Source organism: Armigeres subalbatus, chromosome 2 (genome assembly GCF_024139115.2).
Source record: "Armigeres subalbatus isolate Guangzhou_Male chromosome 2, GZ_Asu_2, whole genome shotgun sequence".
NCBI classification, from domain to species: domain Eukaryota; kingdom Metazoa; phylum Arthropoda; class Insecta; order Diptera; family Culicidae; genus Armigeres; species Armigeres subalbatus.
This window is the reverse complement of record NC_085140.1, coordinates 18,256,145-18,279,546: the sequence shown is the minus strand read 5'-3', so window position 1 is coordinate 18,279,546 and position 23,402 is coordinate 18,256,145. Positions and strand designations below refer to the sequence as shown.

The window sequence follows — 23,402 nt, the reverse complement described above, 5'->3', positions numbered from 1 at the left end:
AACCTCCGCTCTAAAAACTTGGTAGTTAGTATGGTATTTACTCAAGTTTGAATTGAAAATGTCTTCGTGAAGGAATTCATATAAAAAATATGCCAAGGAATCTTCAAACTAACTTCCACGAGTTCTTCAAAAAGCTCTATTAGATGTTCCTTATTAAGTTTCATTGCTTGTTGCAGTTTTCTGACATCTAGTTGATAGTAGTTAAACTTTCTCTAAATAAAACAATGCTGGAACTCCAAGACCATTTTTGAAAATCATCTAAAAATCGATAAAATAAATGGAGTAGGTATAGGTCCCTGGAATGGAGTAGGTATAATTCTACCGGCTCCGGATCTCCAAGAAATCCAGGAGAAGATTGACCGGCTGAAGAACAACAAAGCCCCTGGGGCTGACCAACTACCAGGAGAGCTATTTAAACACGGTGGTGAGGCGCTGGCTAGAGCGCTGCACTGGGTCATTACCAAAATTTGAGAGGAGGAAGTTTTGCCGCAGGAGTGGATGGAAGATGTCGTGTGTCCCATCTACAAAAAGAGCGATAAGCTGGATTGTAGCAACTACCGCGCAATCACATTGCTGAACGCCGCCTACAAGGTACTCTCCCAAATTTTATGCCGTCGACTAGCACCAATTGCAAGGGAGTTCGTGGGGCAGTACCAGGCGGGTTTTATGGGCGAACGCTCCACCACGGACCAGGTGTTCGCCATTCGCCAAGTACTGCAGAAATGCCGCGAATACAACGTGCCCACACATCATCTATTCATCGACTTCAAAGCCGCATGTGATACAACCAGCTATGGCAGATAATGCACGAAAACGGATTTCCGGATAAACTGACACGGTTGATCAAAGCGACGATGTGATGTGCGTAGTTCGAGTTTCAGGGACATTCTCGAGTCCCTTCGAAACCCGCAGAGGGTTACGGCAAGGTGATGGTCTTTCGTGTCTGCTATTCAAAATCGATTTGGAAGGGGTAATACGAAGAGCAGGGATTAACACGAGTGGTACAATTTTCAATAAGTCCGTGCAGCTATTTGGCTTCGCCGACGACATAGATAATATGGCACGTAACTTTGAGAAGATGGAGGAAGCCTACATCAGACTGAAGAGGGAAGCCAAGCAGATCGGACTAGTCATCAACACGTCGAAGACAAAGTACATGATAGGAAGAGGTTCAAGAGAAGACAATGTGAGCCAGCCACCGCGAGTTGGCATCGGTGGTGACGAAATCGAGGTGGTAGAAGAATTTGTGTACTTGGGCTCACTGGTGACTGCCGAAAATGATACCAGCAGAGAAATTCGGAGACGTATAGTGGCTGGAAATCGTACATACTTTGGACTCCGCAAGACGCTCCGATCGAATAGAGTTCGCCGCCGTACCAAACTGATAATCTACAAAACGCTCATTAGACCGGTAGTCCTCTACGGACACGAGACCTGGACAATGCTCGTGAAGGATTAACGCGCACTCGGAGGAAAGTGCTGCGTACCATCTATGGTGGGGTGCAGATGGCGGACGGTACGTGAAGGAGGCGAATGAACCACGAGTTGCATCAGCTGTTGGGAGCACCATCCATCGTTCACACCGCGAAAATCGGACGACTGCGGTGGGCCGGGCACGTAGCCAGAATGTCGGACAATAACCCGGCGAAAATGGTTCTCGACAACGATCCGACGGGTACAAGGAGGCGAGGTGCGCAGCGGGCAAGGTGGATCGATCAGGTGGAAGATGACTTGCGGACCCTCCGTAGACTGCGTGGTTGGCGACGTGTAGCCATGAACCGAGCCGAATGAAGAATACTCTTATATACCGCACAGGCCACTTCAGCCTTAGTCTGAATAAATAAATAGATAGGTATAGGTCCCCTTAGCATTTGAGACTAGGTATGCCACTTCTTCACAAACGCGACCTATTTGTTTTGGATATTTTTCCATGGGATCATTGCTTTATTTAAACCGAAGGCCACAATCGACAAAAATTAAACGACCTGAGTGTTTTCAGACCAAATTTTTTGAAGTCTTGCAGTGGTTAGAATGTTTTGGTGGGTTTTCTGTAAGTGCTGCATAGATTTATGTGAGCTTGAAGGAATTGCATTCTCGATTATCTGGAAGATTACAATCAGTCCGTAACTATTTTTAGAAGTCCATAAACTCCACAGGAAGTGAATAAGAATTCTTACTCCGTAAGTATACTTGAGAGCAGGCTTGTAAAATGTCATCTGCATGTCATTTGACTAATTTGTTAATAATTTTTTTCAGAAGTAAAATTCACTTCATAATTTCAGCTGTACTCATAACGGTCGAGTAGGGCTATTATTTTGTTCAAGGGTACATTGCTCTAAATATAACACCTAAGGCTGGAAACTGAAAACTCTCCAAAATGTCACGTGTCATTTGACATAATGTCATTTGAATGATATTTTGCCTCCCATGCCCCAGATTACATATTTACAGCAATGTCTTGTTAGACAAAGTTGTAGGCACATTTAAGCGCTATAAGTTCGTCATACATCAATAATCAATAGCTAACTTCTGAAAAAAGTTCTAGAAAAATTATACAAACGAATGCAAATGACATTTTACAACACTGCTTGAGAGCCAATGAAGGTTTCTCGAAAAAATACACACACACACAAATTTCCAGAAGGATAAAAAAAACTTCAACGATCTGAAGAAGTCCGTCAGTAGTCTTGGAGGTCTATTGCGACTCCAAGGAGTCCGTGATAATTTCCAATGGTGGATAAAGGCATTAGAAAACTTATAACATTCCGGAGACGAGCCAGCCTCGGGCTGAAAGTCTTCTTAATAAAGACACACAAAAAAAACTTATAACATTAATTGCAGCTTAATTTGAAAAGATGAAATTATGAAAATCTTTCAGAAGTTCTGCGTGTTTACTTGAACCTTTGTGAACGACCAGAAATGCCTGCAATATTCTACAAATCTTTAATGTTCTGTTTCAAGAAGTGATTAGGCTTCCAGTAACTCAGAAACTGATATGGTTTTAAAGGATTTACACATGCAGAGATTTCCATTCGCGTCTAGGTATTGAAAAATAAAAACATTTTCCGTACCTGGAATTTCTTGAGGAATGGTCTGGAAAGTCAGGGAATTTTATTCTCTAATTTGAGTCGACTTCGTTTTACGTAGTTTACGTCGAGCGGTCGTGTCTTGTACACAACCCCCATGATTTTTTTTTTGATGAAACAAACATGTAATGTAAGGACCTTCAATTCTAAGGACCGCAAAGAGCAACCTGTATATTTGAAACTGGTTGATAGACTTTTTCTTGCGCGTGCAGACTCTAAGGCATTACAAAACACAAAAGATGTAAATCTTGGCAGCGGACAAAAAGTATATAAGTTCCCTTCTCCAAAATGGCCAACATTATTCAAATAGGTTTAAAATGGTAAAAGCTATGAAATTTTCAATATCTGGGTACACGGGTACCCTATCTGCCATTCACGTCTGTTTTTTGTTGGCCGCATAAGGGTTAAATTTGTTTTACAATGTGTTTAAATGTTTTTGCCTATTTGCCTATTGGATAATTAAACTGAAATTAAACTTAAAAGTGACATTTCAATAATTATCAAATAACCCTGCTCGCAGAGCAAGATTACTTTTGACAGATATCGAATCATTTTCCATCGATGTCCTATTGGAATTGCTGGATAGCACCAGCCATTCTTATAACGGGGTGATTTTTTAATTTTCGAACTGTCACTTTTAAATTTAATTTTAATTTTTTATTTAATTTTTTATTTAACTTTTAATTTTAAATTTAATTTAATTCTCCAAATGAGACAGATCCTTAATAAAATTTATTCCAAAATTGAGTGAAGCGAGATGAGCGTGCGGCCGATTAATATGAATGAATTTTACTACTGGAGGATATAAACAACCAGCATCTGGCACCAATACATTACTAGTTTTCTACTTCTATGTCTAGTTGCTGAAGGGAGCAAAATCATTGCTGATAATAGAAATTGCTATGCCAATAGAAGAAACGTTGACCTGTTACTTTATATTAAATTTACTGAGTTTGTGTTAAGAGCTATTATATTTAGTGAACACCAATCATCAAAGGAAGAGCATACAAATGTATACCAGTTGAACTATATCTGTGTTTTAGTGTAATTATTCATTATTTTTATCATTCTATTTGGCGAATGTCTTAGACTACCAAGAGTAGGTATTTTCCTCTAGTTTTTGACCGTTTCTCAGACATTAAATTATTTATGATTTACCGAGAAATGAGAAACGAGAAAACGTTAAAAAAAACATGATTGTTCTTTCCAATAAAACGCAGTAGACTATAGAAGTCGTTTTTTTTTTAATTTTATCCTTAATATTTTCATCTTTATTGCAACGATTTTGTTTTTCTCTGGTTCTGTGAAATTTCATTACATACTATAATAGCATTTTTTTTTGTTTGTTTTTGTTTTGAATTAGATTACAGCTGATTACTTGGTTTTTCATTCTCTGATTTTGCTTTCTGCGGTTTTATGCTTCCTGGTTTCTGTGTGTATGATAGTGTTTCGTAAATTACTTTTCTTCCATTTTTTCAGCGTGTTTTGCTGTGTTGTCTTTGTTGTTTCTGTGGTTTTGATGATTTTGTGGATGTTACACATTGAACCGATTCTTACTGAATCCGCGTTCAGTTACTATTGCTACTGAATTGTAGTCGAAAGAAGGATATCCACTTTCATTTGGGTTTCGTTTCTATTTCCCATTTTCACAAGTGTGATGGTAGCTGTTTGTGATAGGTTTGCATTTGTTTGACAACTGCGCTGGTTTCAAACTTAGTTTGATGATGTTGTTCTTGCTGTTGTTTGCTGGTTGTTTGTTGTTGCTGTTGTTCCTAAATGTTGGTTTTCGATTTTTCTTAGTAGATGTTTCATTTCTTTATGCGAAAAATTGACAAGTTTTACACACGGTTACTCTCACTTTGTTTGCATTTGCTTTGCTTTCTTGTTGGTTTGTGTTTTCTTTTGGGTACTACTGTTCTCCCTCGAGCTGTTGTATTTCCTGTTGTAAAGTGATTTGTTCTATTCCTTGAAGTGAAGGTACCAATAAGTTTCGGGCAGAACGAAAAGAGTTCTTCTACGACTTCTCTTGAAATGTGTGTATCTTCTGTGTTAGGTTTGTGTGAGTTGGGAAAGGAAATTTGGTAGCAGTAGTTGTAAAAGTTGTGGTAGTCCCGAGACGTGACCGGTGGGGTCGCACAAAAGATGGGCGATTCGCTTCATACGCTCGCACGTTCCTTCTTTGTGTATTAGGTAATCAATGTTTGTGAGTGTGAGTGTGTGTGTATTTGCTTTTGCATATTTGCGTTGCCTTAGAGACAGGGATATCTACCAGGAAGAAATTGAACGGTGTCGTTTATCTACGAGTGCGGTAAAATTTTCAAAGTCTTTCCGTTTGTTTTATCATTTATGTATTGTGATTTTTTTTGTTCTTGTGTAAGTGTTTTCCTTCATATTGTTTCTATTATCTTCAGAGAGACAGAAACAGAGAGAAATATAATTTAGTATTGTTACTTTTCCTAATCACTGGTTGTTGGCTAGCATTGATGTTTTGTATGTTTGTGTTACATGTGTCAGTGTATGTATGTTTCGTGTACGTGATGTGTGTTTAATGCAAAAGGCGAAAAATTGTTAGCTTTTATTAACTTTATTTATTTTTTTAGATTCTTCTTTTATATAATTTTGAAAGCCATCACTTGATTCTCCTTTAATCTTATTAACTTGTTTCGTTTTATTAAATAACATGAAAACCAATTTTCAATTGTCCATTTTTCATCTTGATTTTTCTTCGTTAGTCGCTATTTTTCCATTGTTATAGGTTATTGTTAATACATCATCTCTTTTCTATGTTCTTGGGTATGCCTTTAAACCTGTTGGTGTGGTTGATTTTATTCTCGGATTGAAGTGACTAAAGTTTCTGTGTATGCTGAAATGAGTGTATGTATGTGTGTACATGAGTGTGTTTCCGTTTGTTTTTCGTTCGGTAACTGGAACTGTGTGTACGTGTTTGTGTAATGGCAAACTGCTGTCAAACCGAGGAAGGGCTAATTGGTATTTTATTGTATTCCTTGCACTGCCTGTGTAGATAGAGATGAATGATTTTCCTACGATTCTTTCAACACTATTTTGAGAGATTCTTCATTAACTTGTCAGTAACTTCAAAATGGACTTACGATTAAATGTAACAATATACACGATCCATCTCTAAACATGTTTTGTTTATTTATACTTCTGTCAAACGCTTTTCCGCCGATTCCTCCCAATAGCAACGCTTGTTTCGCTTTCGTTTTGCAATATTTTTTTTATCAACATCAAGATTTCAAGAAAAAATAAATGCCTTATCTAATACAAGAGAAAGGGTTAGGAGGAAAAATTAAAATTAACACGTGTCGATTTTTTTGTTTGTTTGTTTGCTTTTTATATCTCACAATAATGCTGCTGCCTCTGCTGCGCTTATATATATATTTGCTAATTTTCTCTTTTCCAGGTTGACATACCCAAGATGGCGCCGCTTGCGACTCGCTGTCACGACAGTCGTCTGTAAAAAACGTGTCACGAGTTTTCTAACAGGGTTAAAATTTATTGCAACTTTTTTGTATGATTACAATATTGAGATATATGGAAAAGAAAAGAAACAGTGATTCGAGAGCTATGCAGCGTCTAAATGGGATTGTAAAATCTTCACAACCTACAGTGCACGAAAATAGGGGGATTGATCTAGAGAGGGTTCACTGCAGGTGGTGACAGCACTCGCACGCAGTGCCATCTTTGGCCGGTCTGTCAATGCTTTTCGTCATCCAAGTAGCTTATGTTTTATTTAAATACTTTGTTCTTAATAGTAATCTTACTAGTTATTAACCGATATAGAGAAATATAGAGAAAAAATATTTTCTGTACAACAGAGCGCTTTTATTTGTTTTTTTCTCCTAGATGACGTGATATTGTTTTGTTTTGTGTGCATTCCTTTTTTGTTAGGGCTTTCGTGTGTGTTTTGATCTTATTCGCAAAGTATCTTTTTGTATTTGTTTTTTATTCGCTGTCCACGAGAGGAAGAAGATTGAATTACATTTTATCTTTCACTTGATTTTAAATTTGTTGCTCTTTTAGCGATTAGCAGACGTCCTATACGTGAGTTCTTTTTCTAACTGACTAGTATTTCGGCTATAAGAATTTAATTGTTATTTTTACCTTGCTATTACTTGCTTCGTCTTTAAGGTAAATAACTATTTTAAATGAATAGGCTAGCTCTTTGTGTTTTCATCAGATATTACTTTTTTAAATGCTACATATATAGACTTCATTCCTTGTGTAATGCTGATAACGTTGTCGCTCACTGTTTTACTCAAAACTGTCATTAATAAATATGTTAACAAAAATAAAAAATGTTGCTGCTATTTGCCTTTGGCTGATTTTCCAATTTTTCAATACAGGAGTCCAAACTATTGGGTTAAATCAAACCAGTTGAGCATTATGAGCAACAATTGTAGCCTCACTGCAGAAGATATTCTCTTTATTACACACGAACGTCTTATTTGGTTTTACAGTGTGACGTCACACGTATGTAGCCACGGCTGCGTCCTGGTGAATTTCTTCCATATTTGACAGGTATCGGTGGTTTGTATATAAACAAAGGTTCATCCGCTTGCTGCGGGAGATAGGATGAACCTCATGAACCTACCACTGATAAATGTCAAATTGAGTTCATTCGATTGAGTTTTTGAGGTTATGTTTATTTGATGTAAAACCTTATAAATTAAAACCTTACAAAAAAGGTAATTGTCATAAGCTCAAAACAAAAGATTTGGTGGCGCAACAACTGTACAGTTTGGGTAGCGTTTTTCTCCTTGATTTGCGTCTGGGTTTCGGTTTCCTACTAGTGAAAAATCTTATCGTGAATTGTTGTAAAATTCTTAAATCTCACTTTCGTAAGTTTAAATTTTCTGGGCAGTATAGTACGATTCATGTTTTCTCGTTTCTTTCTCTGAGTGTCGTCCCGCTTTGCGTCGAGTATTCTTTGTATGTGTGAGTGTAATGACTGTATGACTGAATGATTCGAATGAATTTCGGTAACGCTTCTTATCGCACCTTGATTAGCAAGTAAGAGAAACAATTGGAATATCAGGAAAAAAAATAAATTTTGAATATCAAAAATTGGGGAGCTGTATACAATCGTTTCATAATAATAAGTCGAGTTAAATGGGCAGTCAAGAGCGTATTTGAAAATCAAAGATTGACATTTACAATTACAGTACTGTCTACTATAGTGAACAATGGATCCCCGTTTCTAAATTCGCGGAAATAGAGATACAAAAATCATTGTCAAATCAAATCAAATTGGAGCAGCATCTGCATGACAGCAATCGTGAATAGAAAAATAAAGGCGGTTGACTGGTGAATCATTGAGCTGTGTGCCCTTGACAATTCGGAAGGAACAAGGATGGCCATTGTGGCAACTAATAGTTGCATACTAAGAGGTTCGTCGATTTGAGAATCAACCTAAACAATGTGACCTTAATTCATAGTAAAATTGACAATTATTTTCGATTGTATGATTTTTTTAGTTTAACTGCTATCAATGCTTGTAAATAAACAATACACATTCGAAATGACACAAGATGCAATGGTGCTACAGTTGATGAAAATTTCATTCATTGTCAAGTCCATGATTCTCCATATTTTGTAATTTATTCAACGTTTATTTTGTGAGTAGCTACTCTTTTTAGATGGCTATAAATCAATTTTAACGAAGTATTTCCAAAAGATAAAAGAGTCGTGTTATCAGAAGTATTAGTGATTAACTCTAAAATGATGTTTTTTTAATGAGCGTCATTTATTTTGTCTGTACATCGATAATCGTAGCAATCTTGTTGTTTACAGAAAAAAAAATGACAGCATTATCAGTTGATACACAGTAGTCATGGAGAAAAAAAAAGCAACTACGCTTGATGACTTGTTTATTGTGACAATTCGATTCCGGAGCGGCCATGAAAGAGCTGAAGTACTGACGATATCTATCTTTAATCAGCCCTGGTTAAGATTCCAATCAACTACCGTGAAGCCGCTCTGCAGCCCTTTGAAGCATTCCTATTATAAGGCAACCCATGAGACAGCTCTGATCAGCTGACGAGATTTAGTCGATTTTTTGACAGCTTCAGACCGGGCTGACACAACAGCACAAAGAAATTTGTTAAGCGCGGGTAACACCAGCAGCTCATTGTCATTACCTTATTGAAACTCCCATCTCGATATCACATGAGAGACAAATAGCTTCTAAAAAATGCCCAAAGAAATTTCGCCACTCACCGATGAAATACAGAAGAACGTTGTCCACGGTCAAATGACCAACGGTTTCCCGCTATTGTCCATTTTTTTAAAGTCACTTGCTGACTTCTTGTTAGGATGTCTCGTCTCGTGAATAGGTGTTGTAGTAGCATGTAAGTAGTATATCTATAGGCTTCCTCTTGTATATTTTCCCCTCAAATTAATGTTAGAGATTATTATTTTTTTTAAATATTATCACACATTTTCTTGAACATTTTAAATTTTTTCTTCCTCTTTATTAGTGTTCGTGTTATGATTTTGTTCTGTACTCTCTTCTCGCATTTCTAAATCACGTGTTAGCCTTTACATTCATGCTCGCGCGCTAAAACAATCGCTTCCTTGAACTCGCACACTTGACCACTGATTTGTTCGGCATTTTGCTTTGCTATACATTTTGCTTGCATATATAGAGAGAGATCGTTAAGCCAATTTCAATAGCTTGCATGATTTTAACCTGTCCTCCCCTGAGTGCAATGGATTCCGTTGGCCGCAGACGATCGCACCACATTATGTACACTCGAGATCCGCAGACGGCCAATCAAACCCAGTGGGCTACCCTTTCCCCCGTGTGAGTGACTGTGTGTATGTGTAATTTATTCTACTTTTAACGCTGATTGGAAGTGTCCCTCTTCATTGTATTATTGCTAAGGAGGCGTCTCTAAATAGAACTTCTTATCACACACACTACATCCCGTTTTGTTTTCTTTTTAAAAGATCATTCTGTTTTATCTAATCGCCCAAATACGCATATGCATTGCCCTAAAACACTCCAATTTTGCAAGCAAAAACTGCAAACTGCAACTTGTATCAATTAGAACGAGAGTACATAACCTTGCGCGCAAAATTCAACCGTTTCCGTCTTTCTTTATTGTTTACGGCTGTTATGTTGTATGCTTGGAAAATAGCTTTGAGGTCACTGTTCATTTATAAACTTTAGCAGGGAATCTGTATTTTAAATTGCTTGGTGCCTCATATATATTTACCATGTTTTACTTCCATGTTCACAATATTCGTCCTACTTTAAGATCATATCACTATATGGAGCACCAAACGTCTTCATTTCACAAATAAAGACATACAGTGTCCCTGACAAAGGTTTCACACGAACTGAAACGTCAGTACTGAAAGCCATTTTCCAAGTTTCCGTTACACACCGCTTCGTTTCGAGTAGGATACATAGCTTCAACGAAAACGAAATAAAATTTCCCTAAATAGTATATACACATCAGAACCAACTCAAAGCCTAGCCCCGTACGAAGTCGGATGTTCGGGTGTTGTATGCGTTCGCTTGGTGTTCAACTAGGCTAAGAGTAACTTGATTATGGGGCGCCGAACTCCACTGCGGACTCGCCCGCCCATCACTCAGTTTGACTAGATATAGAGTGCAATGGCTGTTTCGCCTAATGTTCAAATCAACAGCGGAAAAAACCCATCGCGAATCGAATCAACAGTACAAACGCACGCCTCCCGACGACGGCGAGAAACTTATCCTAATCCTATACGCAAACTTAATGAAATATCTCAACCAACAAGCGGGGTGTGTTCAGAAGCTTTATACACAGTTTAAGCAATTGTTCGAGCCGAATCACGAGTTCGTGGATGGAAAGCACACTACACCACTAATCCTGTTAAACTGGAACGTATTTCGAGATTACACGACCGCCCCACACATATCGCCTAGGATAGTCTCTTCACTTATTCCCGCCAGCGTAATTGAATCGTGGCTCCTGATGCTGATGCTTAGTTGAACGCTAGTTGAATTGCATTGTCGGTGGCATTGACGAAATCCAAAAAATATGAGGTACTCATAGACCGACTGCCACTGAGACGAAAATTATCTAAAATGATGGAATTGATTAATAATGTTTCATTTCAGTTTCAATGTTTCATTCAGTACATTTAATGATATTAGGTCCTTGGATTGTACAATAATTATGAAGCATAATATTTCGGTATGTTGTATTTACGTTTTTTAAATTTCATTACGTTGTGCTACAAAAACTAGTGTATTAATGTAGTGTTCAAGATTTAAATAATAATACATTTCCTAGAAACTTTGTTAATCACATTATTCTGCAATTCAAACGTATTGAAATCGACGAGAGACTAATAAATTGTTATTGCAATCCAGTGTTACGGCCAGGACAATGGAACTACGCTGTATTTTCATAACTTTCTTTTAGTGATTTTTTTTACGAATTTTGAATACGCAGCACATAAACATTAATAGAACATTGTTGTAGAGCTAGTTTAATGGAATACTTTCACTTGCGAAAAAGCAAGTTCAAGAAAGCAACCGTATTCGACGAGAGGTCATTTAGACATTTGACGCCGCACAGCCACAAAGCCCACAGTTTTCGAGTCCAGTACCGATACATTGAGGAACACCTTACTGCCGAGATCGAAAGATACGTATCTTTAAAGTTACAAAATAGTGGAATTGAACGACAAATCATCAGAAAAGCCGTCGCGGCGATTCTATCGCTTAGGTGTGGGGGAGCCTTAAAGGCGACAGCGACGGCGACAACTAGTCGCCGCTCGTTGGATGACTGCAGGCATTGCTCCACTTACGCTTTATACCAACGACGACATAATCGCAGTCGCCAAGCGATAGAATCACGTCGTGAAATCACTTAGGTATGGGGGAACCTTAAAGGTTCCCCCAAACACACGGGATGCGACTGTCGCAACGCGATTCTAGCACTTGTCGACAGCGATTCTGTCGTAGTCGGTATGGAAGAGTAAATAGAACATTGCCTGCAGCGTCAAAATGATAGAAACGCGGCGACTAGTTGTCGCCGTCGCGGCGATAAAATCGCTTAGGTCTGGGGGAGCCTTAATACGGGGAATGCAGCCGCGGGATACCCGCCTGGCACCTAGCTATCAGAATCAGCAGTAGAAACTCCCAACATCGCATCGTTAACCTTGCGTCTCCATCTAACTAAGTGACACTGATAAGATTTGAATGCCGTGAATCGACAAACCTTATAATCAGATAATATCATAATTTTTGTGTGCGTGAATTTCGCAAAATCCTGAAATACTGTCAGTTTGTATCCCATTCATAATGGGCCCCACACGCTCCGGCATGTTGTACAACTTTGACTCCCCCCCCAGCAAATTTGGTTCGGTCGGAAAAATGTCGGACCGTCTGTGGACAAGTTGTACGACGGACAGACGGTTTCAAAGTTATAAAGTTCGTCGAATGAAATAAAACCGTTTGATTTTGCTCAGACTTCGAGTGGGCGGAGTAAAATGTTGTACAACCAAGTTGCATTGTGTGTATCGTCAGGCCGCCACCAAACCGGACCGAGCGATTGAGCACACACGGACCATTTTGGCCACCGGGTGGTCCCCTGAAGATCCGGAATATCAAAAAAAAGGTCAATTGGTAGATTTCACCGTATAGTGCCGGGATTTTTTCAAATCCTATTGTTGTCGAACCCTGAGTATGGAATTGATGCTATGAACACGCATTGCCCATTGTGACCACCGGGTGGTCTACTGGAAGATCCGGAACAAACGTTTTTTTAATCTACATCTAAACAGATAACACTGAATCAACAATTTGACGCCACAATACACGGTTCGAAGCCGCATCTCTCCATTCTCGGACACGCCCCACGCTCGCCAAGTCGTTTTACACCTGGTCCCATCTCGCTCGCTGCGCTGCAGGCCGTCTCGTACCTGCTGGATCGGAATCAAACACCATCTCTACAGGGTTACTGTTCGGCATTCTTGCCACATGCCCTGCACATCGTACCCGTCCGGCTTTAGCTACCTTCTGGATATTGGGTTCGCCGTAGAGATGGGCGAGCTCTTGGTTCATTTTGCACCACCATACACCGTCCTGTTGCACACCACCAAAGATGGTTCTAAGCACCCGTCTCTCGAATACTCCGAGTGCTTGCAAGTCCTCAATGAGCATTGTCCATGTTTCATGGCCGTAGAGGACAACCGGTCTTATTAGCGTCTTGTACATGACACATTTGGTGCGGTGGCGAATCTTTTTTGACCGCAGTTTCTTCTTGAGCCCGTAGTAGGCACAGCTTCCACAGATGATGCGCCTTCGTGTTTCACGACTAACATTGTTATCAGCCGACCACCTAGAAGGTATCCCCGTCTATCGTAACGCTGCTTCCCAGGCGGACCCTGTCGCGCTTGGTTCCGCCCACAAGCATGTACTTTGTCTTTGACGCGATTCACCACCAGTTCAACTTTTGTAGCTTCACGTTTCAGGCGGGTGTACAGTTCTGCCACCTTTGCAAATGGTCGGCCGACAATGTCCATGTCATCCGCGAAACAAATAAATTGACTGGATCTGTTGAAAATCGTACCTCGGCTATTACACCCGGCTCTCCGCATGACACCTTCTAGCGCAATGTTGAACAACAGGCACGAAAGTCCATCACCTTGTCTTAGTCCCGGGGCGATTCGAACGAACTGGAGTGTTCGCCCGAAATCTTCAAACAGTTTTGCACACCATCCACCGCTGTTTGATCAGTCTGGTACGCTTCCCAGGGAAGCTGTTCTCGTCCATAATTTTCCATAGCTCTACGCGGTCTATACTGTCGTATGCCGCCCTGAAATGAACGAACAGATGATGCGTTGGGACCTGGTATTCACGGCATGTTTGAAGGATTTGCCGTACAGTAAAAATCTGGTCCGTTGTTGAGCGACCATCAACGAAGCCGGCTTGATAATTTCCCACGAACTCGTTCACTAATGGTGACAGACGACGGAAGATGATCTGGGATATCACTTTGTAGGCGGCATTAAGTTTGGTGATCGCTCGAAAGTTCTCACACTCCACCTTGTCGCCTTTCTTATAGATGGGGCATATAACCCCTTCCTTCAACTCCTTCGGTAGCTGTTCAGTTTCCCAGATTCTGACTATCAATTTGTACAGGCAAGTGGTCAGCTTTTCCGGGCCTTTCTTGATGAGCTCAGCTCCGATACCATCCTTACCAGCTGCTTTATTGATCTTTAGCTGTTGAATGTTATCCTTAACTTCCCTCAAGGAGAGGGCTGGTTGTCGTAGTCACATCCTCCGCTGCCTTGACTTTCACTGTCTGTACTCTCAGCGCCATTCAAATGTTCTTCGTAGTGTTGCTTCCACCTTGCGATCACCACACGTCGTCCGTCAAGATGCTCCCATCCTTATCCCGGCACATTTCGGCTCACGGCACGAAGCCTTTGCGGGATGCGTTGAGCTTCTGATAGAACTTAGAACTTGCGTGTTTCTTGAGAACGGCATAGCTGTTCCATCTCCTCGCACTCCGCTTCTTCCAGGCGCCGTTTCTTCTCCTGAAAAAGGTCGAACCAAACGTTCCGTCGACTTCGTCCCATATACCCGACGTTGTTCTCCGCTGCGTCGTTAATGGCTGCTTTGACTGTATTCCAGCAATCGGAACACCCGTAAAAAGGTCAATTCAAAAATGTCATCGCAGAGCGGCGGTATTTTTTAAACCATTTATTATCGAACCTTAACTACGGAATTGATGTTGTGACGGACCATTTTGGCCACCGGGTGGTTCGCTGCAAGATCCGGAATATCCTAAAAATAGCCTTTATGAATGTAAAAATTAACAATACGTAAATTTCATCGTGGGGCGCCGAGATTTTTTCAGAGCCATTTAATGTCAAGCCCTGAATAGGACCACACACGGGCCATTGTAACCACCAAGTGGACCCATGGAAGATCCGGAACATTCACTGGATTGACTGCTTTAAATATATCAGAACAGTAGGGATAATGTTAGTTGATGTCATGAACCGTCCAAAATTGCTCCGAAAACTAGTGTTGTACATAATTTCGATTGAAAAACACTTAAATAAAGAAGAAACAAATCCGAAAGATCCTCCCAGAAATTCCTCTAAAAAGTCCTCCAAAATTTCTTTCGATAGCTTCTCCGAAAATTCCTCCGGAAGGTCCTCCAGAAATTCGCCCGAAAGTTCTTCCAGGAATTCCTCCGGAAGTTCCTCCAGAAATTCCTTCGAAAGTTTCTTCAGGAATTTCCCCGCAAGTTCCTCCAGAAATTCCTCTTGAAGTTCCTCCAGGAATTCTTCCGGAAGTTCCTCCAGGAATTCTTCTAGAAGTTACTCCAGAAATTCCTTCTGAAGTTCCGCCAGAAATTCCTTCGGAAGAAGTCCCGGACGAAATCTTAGAGGAAGTTCCGGAGGAATTCCTGGAGAAACTTCCGGAGAAATTCATGGAGAAGCTTCCGAAGGAATTTCTGGAGGAATTGCTAGAGGAATTCCTGGAGGAACTTCCGGAGGATTTCCTGGAGGATCTTCCGAAAGAATTCCTGGAGGAGAAAAAATTATTCTAAAAAAATCCGTCGCTTTACGATGAAATTTCCTAATTGGCTATTTTTACCGATGTTCCGGATCTTCCAGGGGACACCCCGGTGGCCACAATGATTCGTGTGTGATCAAAACATCAATTCCATACTCAGGGTTCGATAATCATTCCCAAAGTTGGTATTTCTCAGATTAGCGAAACGTTTATTCATTATGCAAATCTCGCCAAAATAACTTTCAACGCGGAATCGCGAGTTCTTTGGTATTGCCTTCGTCTCACATTTTAATACGGATCAGTAGCTGAAGATCGTCGTCAATTATAATGAAGTTATATTTAATTTCACATATGGGAATTGCAATGCCTCTGGCTTCGACAATTAAATTTGTCAAAGATACGAGGCATTATCAATATCACTTTTGGTATCAAGAGTAATATCAACATCAAAATTCCTATCGATATAGGAACACGTTTTATATAAATCCCAACCAGCTCTATGATAATTAAAAGTAGGGCAGATTGGATTGTTAATGGCTTCTTGTGAGATTTCAAACGTCACACAGGAAGGTGATCAGAGTCAAAGTCAGCATGAGTTACCAATTGGCCTCACAACTGACTTGAATTCGTTTGATATTTGATTTGAATTTGATACCAACCTGAACAGCTTCAGTTTTGGTATTTGCTTTGAGCATTGCATCAATCATGTGATGCAATTGTTCATTTAGAAAATCAAAGTCGGAAGCAGACATGCTACCTGAGTCGACAGAACGAACGTTATTTTCCGTTGATGAATGGGTATGAAAATCATTCACCGTCGGTAAGTCATTCATCGTCGGCAGCGTTGCTTGCATAGGAAGGTGTGCTTGGAAAATTAAAATTCGACGAACTGCTCGTTACCCGGTGAGAGGTAGGAGCAAAATTTGTTCGTTGATTGTGGTGGGTATGAATTGCTCGACCGGCAAATGATTGCGGATTTTGAGCGTTTGAAATATGTTTACCCGGCGAATCTGGGATCCTATTGGAATTTCCCGTCATCAATTTTGCACGGGAATTCAAAACTTTTTTGCGTGAAGGGCATTCCCAGAAATTGGATTTATGATTGCCCCCACAATTGGCACATTTAAATTTATTGGAATCTTCTCTCACAGGACAGGCGTCCTTGGCGTGAGAGGTTCCACCACAAATCATGCATTTAGCATCAATATGGCAATGTTTAGTTCCGTGACCCCACTTTGGGCACTTGCGGCACTGAGAGGGGTTTTGGAAATTTTCCCCAGGCCTCCGGAAATACTCCCATGTAACACGGACATGGGACATAATACAGGCCTTGTCCAAACTTTTCATATTATTTAGTTCACTTTTGTTAAAGTGAACTAAATAAAATTCTTGTGAAGTACCCCAGAGCGATATTTCTTTTTCATCTTAATTACTTGGACTGGTGAAAATCCTAATAATTGATAAATTTCAATTTTAATGCCATCCAGTGAATTATCACCACTGGGGAGACCTTTCAAGACGACTTTGAACAATCGCTCAGTTTTGTCGTCGTATGTGAAGAATTTATGCCGCTTCTCAGTTAACTCCTGAAGAAGACGTTTGCGATCGTCAAAGGATCCTGGCAATCTGAAATGAAACATTGATCCCCTGAACTACTCTTGATTTCATAGTTGACGTATAAACAATTCGAAATTTCAGCGAATTTAATTTATTAAGCGTTTAATTATCAACCGCTGCAACATCGATACGTTGCTTGTTCCAAGGCTCATCTAAGTGCTTACGGGTTGGAATGTTTTAAATTTGCGATTTTTGTCCCTAAATTATTCGAAATACACGCGAAAGTGCAATGGTTGTTACGTTAACTATGGAATCATGGGCAGTGAAGGTTATTCAAAATCTCATTCCTACAGCCAGAAATCTCGGCAACAGATACCACAATTGGTGAAATCCTTTGCTTTTCGCATGGATCGAATCACCTGAGCTAGAGGTAGATTGGATTTGCTCAATTTCGTCATGAATTAAATCGAACTGATTGCTCAGTTCTATAGGAGAAGAATTATTTCCAATGTAAGAGTTAGAAGGAATATTTGAGTCTCCATCTTCCTTCTATTTTTTCCGCTCTTTGGCAAAGACGGTCCTTTTCTCTTGTTTTTATTAATGCTCATTGCTGAGCGTGGAGACGTGATTTTCTAAGAGTTTTATTTTTCCAGAATGTTGTCCCTGCAGGATTACCACCGCTTGTAGGAATTTTACATCCGCAAACGGGTCCAACGTGAAACGAAGGCACGGGTCCAAGCAAAGATCGTAATGGGATCAGTAGGTACGAATAGCGCTGAGAAGCACTGTTGAAATTTAAATAGCTAGTATTAAAAACTTCCTTCAGCAAAGAGAAAAAGAATCACACAGCACGAAAGTGTTGGGACTTGGACAACCCTAATGGACAACTTCAGTAACCGGGCTCAAGATTGACAGTTCAGCTGTCAAACCTTTGACGCCTTGTCATTGCACACAATGTCATAACCGAGTTCAGTAAAGTCAATGAATGTATTGTTTTATTCTCCGTACAATTATATTTTAATTTGTAACTTTAATGTACGTGTCGCGTTAATTCATCTTCTTCTTCTTCTTCTTCTTCTTATTGGCATTACATCCCCACACTGGGACAGAGCCGCCTCGCAGCTTAGTGTTCATTAAGCACTTCCACAGTTATTAACTGCGAGGTTTCTAAGCCAGGTTACCATTTTTGCATTCGTATATCATGAGGCTAACACGATGATACTTTTATGCCCAGGGAAGTCGAGACAATTTCCAATCCGAAAATTGCCTAGACCGGCACCGGGAATCGAACCCAGCCACCCTCAGCATGGTCTTGCTTTGTAGCCGCGCGTCTTACCGCACGGCTAAGGAGGGCCCGTGTTAATTCATTATAATACCGAAACGGCTACCTCGTATTCGCGCGACCGTAACAGTGGCGACTCGGGAAAAAGTGATTCTGTCGCGAAAATCGGTTAAAAGTGCCTCTACCGAGAAAGCGACGCCGGCTCAGCATGGACGGGGACCGTAACCTCAGCAACCACCTACTGGGACATTCCAGCATCCCGGACAGCACAATCAACATCAGCAGCCACACGTCGTCAACCCTCCCCCGCAGTCAATTCCACAGCAGCAGCAGCCACCATCATCCGGCACGATTTTTGCCCACCTATTCAAGCAACAACAAGCCTTCGCACATCAGCTCATGCAGCAACAGCAGGAATTCATGCAGCACCAAGCACTTTTCCATCAAGCAATGTCATCCATTCGAGTTCAAATACCACCGAATCCGGAAATCATACTCGATTACCTAGCGAACAACATCAAAGAATTCCGGTATGAGCCGGAGAGCAGCATTACGTTTGCAGCTTGGTACACAAGGTATGATGACGTATTCGAAAAAGAAGCCTCGACGATGAGGCTAAAGTCAGGTTGCTCATGCGCAAGTTGGGAGCTGTGGAACATGAACGCTACGTAAGTTTTATCTTACCAAAGGCTCCAAAACAATATACATTCGATGAGACCGTTCAGAAATTGAAAACACTTTTCGGTTCTATTGAATCTGTCGTTAGTAAACGATATAGATGTTTTCAAACAGCAAAGCAATCGAATGAGGATTTCATCTCTTTTGCTTGCCGGATCAACAAAAATTGTGTTGAGTTCGAATGGAGTAAGATGACAGAAGAGCAATTCAAATGTCTAATGTTTGTTTGCGGACTAAAGTCGGAGGAGACGGAGAAGTTCGAACGAGATTGCTGTCAAAGACAGAGGAGCGAGCGGACGTCACACTGGAACAATTGTTGGAAGATTCTCAACGCTGTTATGTCTGAAACATAACACAGCAATGATAGAAGCACTACAGTCTGCCGCAGTCCAGGGGTGGCATTGTGCATCTCGATTCGAACGTAATTCTATCGAGTCGAACATGTTTGGCATTACGGCTTTCGATTCGATCTCGAAAACGACTCATCGTTCGAGTATGCTCGAGGAAGTACAAGAATAACGAGATGTTTTGGCATTATGGAGACTCGATAGCACACTGAAAAACGACTCAAGTCGTTTCGACAAGTCAAGTCAAGTCGAGTCAAGTACAAGACACTGAAGACGACCACACAGTTGTGGTCGAAATACGTATCTGCAAAGATAACGAAAATTAACTGGTGGAATTAAATGGACAGTACTTAATTCGTCTTAGACGGTTTAATACATTCCACTAAACGAGCTTAATATATTTTTCTGAAAATGGCAGATCGATCTGTTTGATGCCTTCCTCCAGGTAGAAATCGAAGAAGCCAGTCGAGATCTGCTCACCATCAACACCCATCGTGGACTATACCGTTACAATCGCCTGCCACCAGGCGTGAAAACTGCTCCGGGCGCGTTCCAGCAACTGATGGACACCATGTTGGCTGGCCTCCTATGTACTTCTGGTTACCTCGATGACGTTATTATGTCATGTCATTATTATGTTATTATGTTATATTGTCATTACACAAATGTCATAACCGAGTTCAGTAAAGTCAATGAATGTATTGTTTTATTCTCCGTACAATTATTAATTTGTAACTTTAATGTACGTGTCGCGTTAATTCATTATAATACCGAAACGGCTACCTCGTATTCGCGCGACCGTAACAGAAAGCACGATGCGGTCTGGACAAACTGAGTTGATATTTTTCTCGGCTTTTCCAGAACAAGTATTCCAATTTAACAGTTGCATTCGATAATACTATGATGAATAACTAACTCGAAAACGACGAAAATTCATATGGGGCTGATATGCCATCATAGGTAGTACAACCGTGCTTGTTGTTTCTGGTGCCGGATGAAACCATCATTTGACACACCAAACCATTAAATCTTTGGCAAACTACCGCAATTCGCTATAATAAAGAAAAAACAACGTCGAAAACAAATCGATCAATGCAGTTACATCCCTAAGATTATAAACACTCATGTGTGCCTGTTACATAATTCTAGACACGAAATTCAACGTCTGATAAAGATACTTAGTTCTTTTTAGCTTTTCAAAAATAAATATTCTGTAGATTTTTGTTTTAGAGATGTTTATGGTAATAAGATATTACATAGTTACATATGTTTTGTCCAATGCTTCTGCTGTCACCTATGAATTCTCATAGACCAGTTCACTGTGTGTGCACCATGCTGTATTCTATAATAGTAATCGAACAATGCATGGCATGGAAGACCATGCGCCTCCTTCAAGTTTGCTTGTGAAATCCCCTTGCGATATCGTCTTCTGTATGCACTCTATCTGGTGAAGAAACCATGTCTACCTACGGTCCTTATGAAAGCTTCAAAACTTTTTAATTCATTATGAAAAGTGTAGGTAACAAACTTGCTTTCAAAGCTGATACGCACACACCGTGATCACTCCAAATTATGCGCATTTTTTATGGGATTTTTAAATTATTACCTTGAACACTTAAATAATATAAAAAAAAAACACCACTTTCATAAACTGCCATATATATTAGAGTGGGGCGTCATGGTCATTTTTTCAAATCAATGGTTTTTCGAAACCATTCTGGGTCCTGAACAACTGTGCAGAATATGGGACCGATTGTTGCTTCCTCGCTTTCCGCATCGCGTTTGAAGTTTGTATGGAAATTAGTATGGGAGAGCGTATATTTTTGCATTTCTACTACTACAGGTTTCAGTTCATCGTAGACAAAGTGGCACATTGCGTTAAAGTATAACCCAAAGGATGCCGAAAAACTTTGCTGAAGAAGGCACGTTGCTGGAACGTCCACGAAAAAAGTTATAACGCTTCGAACATTGAGTGTTCAAACCATATGCAAAAAATCGTTTATTCTGCCAACACTGCCGTACTACGTAGACCAATAATTTAACTGAGTGTTATTTCAAAATAATTGATCTTATAGGGCTTTAGAGCTAAAAGGAACTATCCAGAATTATTTCACAAGGAAAAAAATCCGACAAGAAGGAAGATGGGTTTTGCCCTTCGATAACCATAGGTTGTTCGATAGTGCTGGCAGTAACATCGATTTCTTGCATATGGTTTAAACAATCGATTTTAGAAACGTTATAACATTTTTTGTAGACCTTCCAGCTACGTACCTTCTTCGGCAAAGTCTTTCGGCATCTTCCAGACTATATGCTAACGTATTGATTCACGTGATTGATGATAAATTGAAGCCGCTAAGAGCAAAAATGCAAAAAGTACGTTTTTCCATACTAATCTCCATGTAAATTTAAAACGCGATGCGGCATGCGAGGTTGCAACCAATCGAGCCCATATTTTGCACAGTTGATTGGGGTCCCAGAACGATTCAGAAAAACCTTGATCTCACATGATCGGACAAAGTTTGCGTTTTCCATACAACTGCGCCCCACTCTAATATATATGTATTTGAATTTCTATGAACAAACACAAAGTGCTAAAATCAAAAGCCTAAGTGCGAAGCATATGGTGCATTCGTCATGGCACTTTATAGTATTTGTTTAAATAAATTTGGTATTCAACGAAAACACACATAAAAAACATCACCTGTCATAAGACGAGTTTATACAATCCCATTGAATTCCACCACTTAATTGTATCTTGACAGATACGTATTTCGACCTCAACAGTAAGGCCGACTTCAGTGTCTCGTACTTGACTCGACTTCAATAAGTCGCGTCAAGTACGAGACACTGAAGACGGCCTTACTGTTGAGGTCGAAATACGTATCTGTCAAGATACAATTAAGTGGTGGAATTCAATGGGATTGTATAAACTCGTCTTATGACAGGTGAAAACATTCCACTAAAAAGCTCAAAATAATTTTCTTAACAAAAACATGTTCTTCAGATATTTTTATGTATTTAAGATATTTTCCAAGGACCTACAATCAAAAGTTTTATTATCAGTAATAATACTTACGAATTGCATGGTGAATATATCACGTTCTCCGCTTTTCTGAGCAAAGCGATGATGCAGACAACGTATTGATGTTGCTGCTGCCTTCATTAGTGTTCTCCAGACATCGATGATAACCGCTGAAGCCTTGACAATGGACAAATCTGACTCTTCGAAATGTGGATGCGTCAGGGAAACCGAAGAAAAACGTTTGGAATTCGCACGATAGCTTCTCCTGTAGGCTAATTGCCTTCTCACCATCATCACTGTCGTTGGCAACTGTTGATATCACTAGGTTTGAATTGGCTGTGGGCGTGTGTATCTCGAAAAATCATTACGTTTCAACATTCGTTTTTCTTTTGTCTTTTTCTGCTTTTGGATTACGATACGATCGATGCTTTGCTTATTGATTTAAAACCGAAATATCCGGCAATTGTTGACGCAACCACTATCAGAAGGATGCTCACACATATCAGGATAATGATCTTCTTCTGCTCTCACGTGCCGAGAGTATGTTCGCAGGGTTGGAGTATGGAAATAGTTTTCGGAATGCGACAGTGGAAGAACAAGAGATGAAAAAGAGAAGAAAAGTCCCAAATCGTAATTAGTTGGCATCTATCGAGAAAAAGTGAACGAAAAAAAAATCATTACGGCAGCGTGGAGCTTATTAGACTGTCGTATTTGAAAGAAAAAAACCTTCAGAACCGAAACTTGCACACAACAGAAAAGTGTAACAGAAGAGCTTGTGAATAAGAAAAAAGACAAATAAAAATATGTTTTAAACATTGAATTATTCATTTATTGATATTAAATTTCATTTGTTTTATTCGATAGTTGTTCGAAT

General features: G+C 40.0%; 1 long non-coding RNA gene across 1 annotated transcript; it reads right to left on the bottom strand.

The window, feature by feature from the left end:
- Positions 1-4,965: 4,965 nt before the first annotated feature.
- LOC134218019 (uncharacterized) lies at positions 4,966-22,951 on the bottom strand. The gene is made up of 3 exons (XR_009981217.1): positions 22,583-22,951; positions 7,769-11,182; positions 4,966-7,550 (listed from the first exon to the last, which is right to left on the bottom strand). It is a non-coding gene; the product is annotated as an uncharacterized LOC134218019 (long non-coding RNA).
- Between the last annotated feature and the right edge of the window lie 451 nt (positions 22,952-23,402).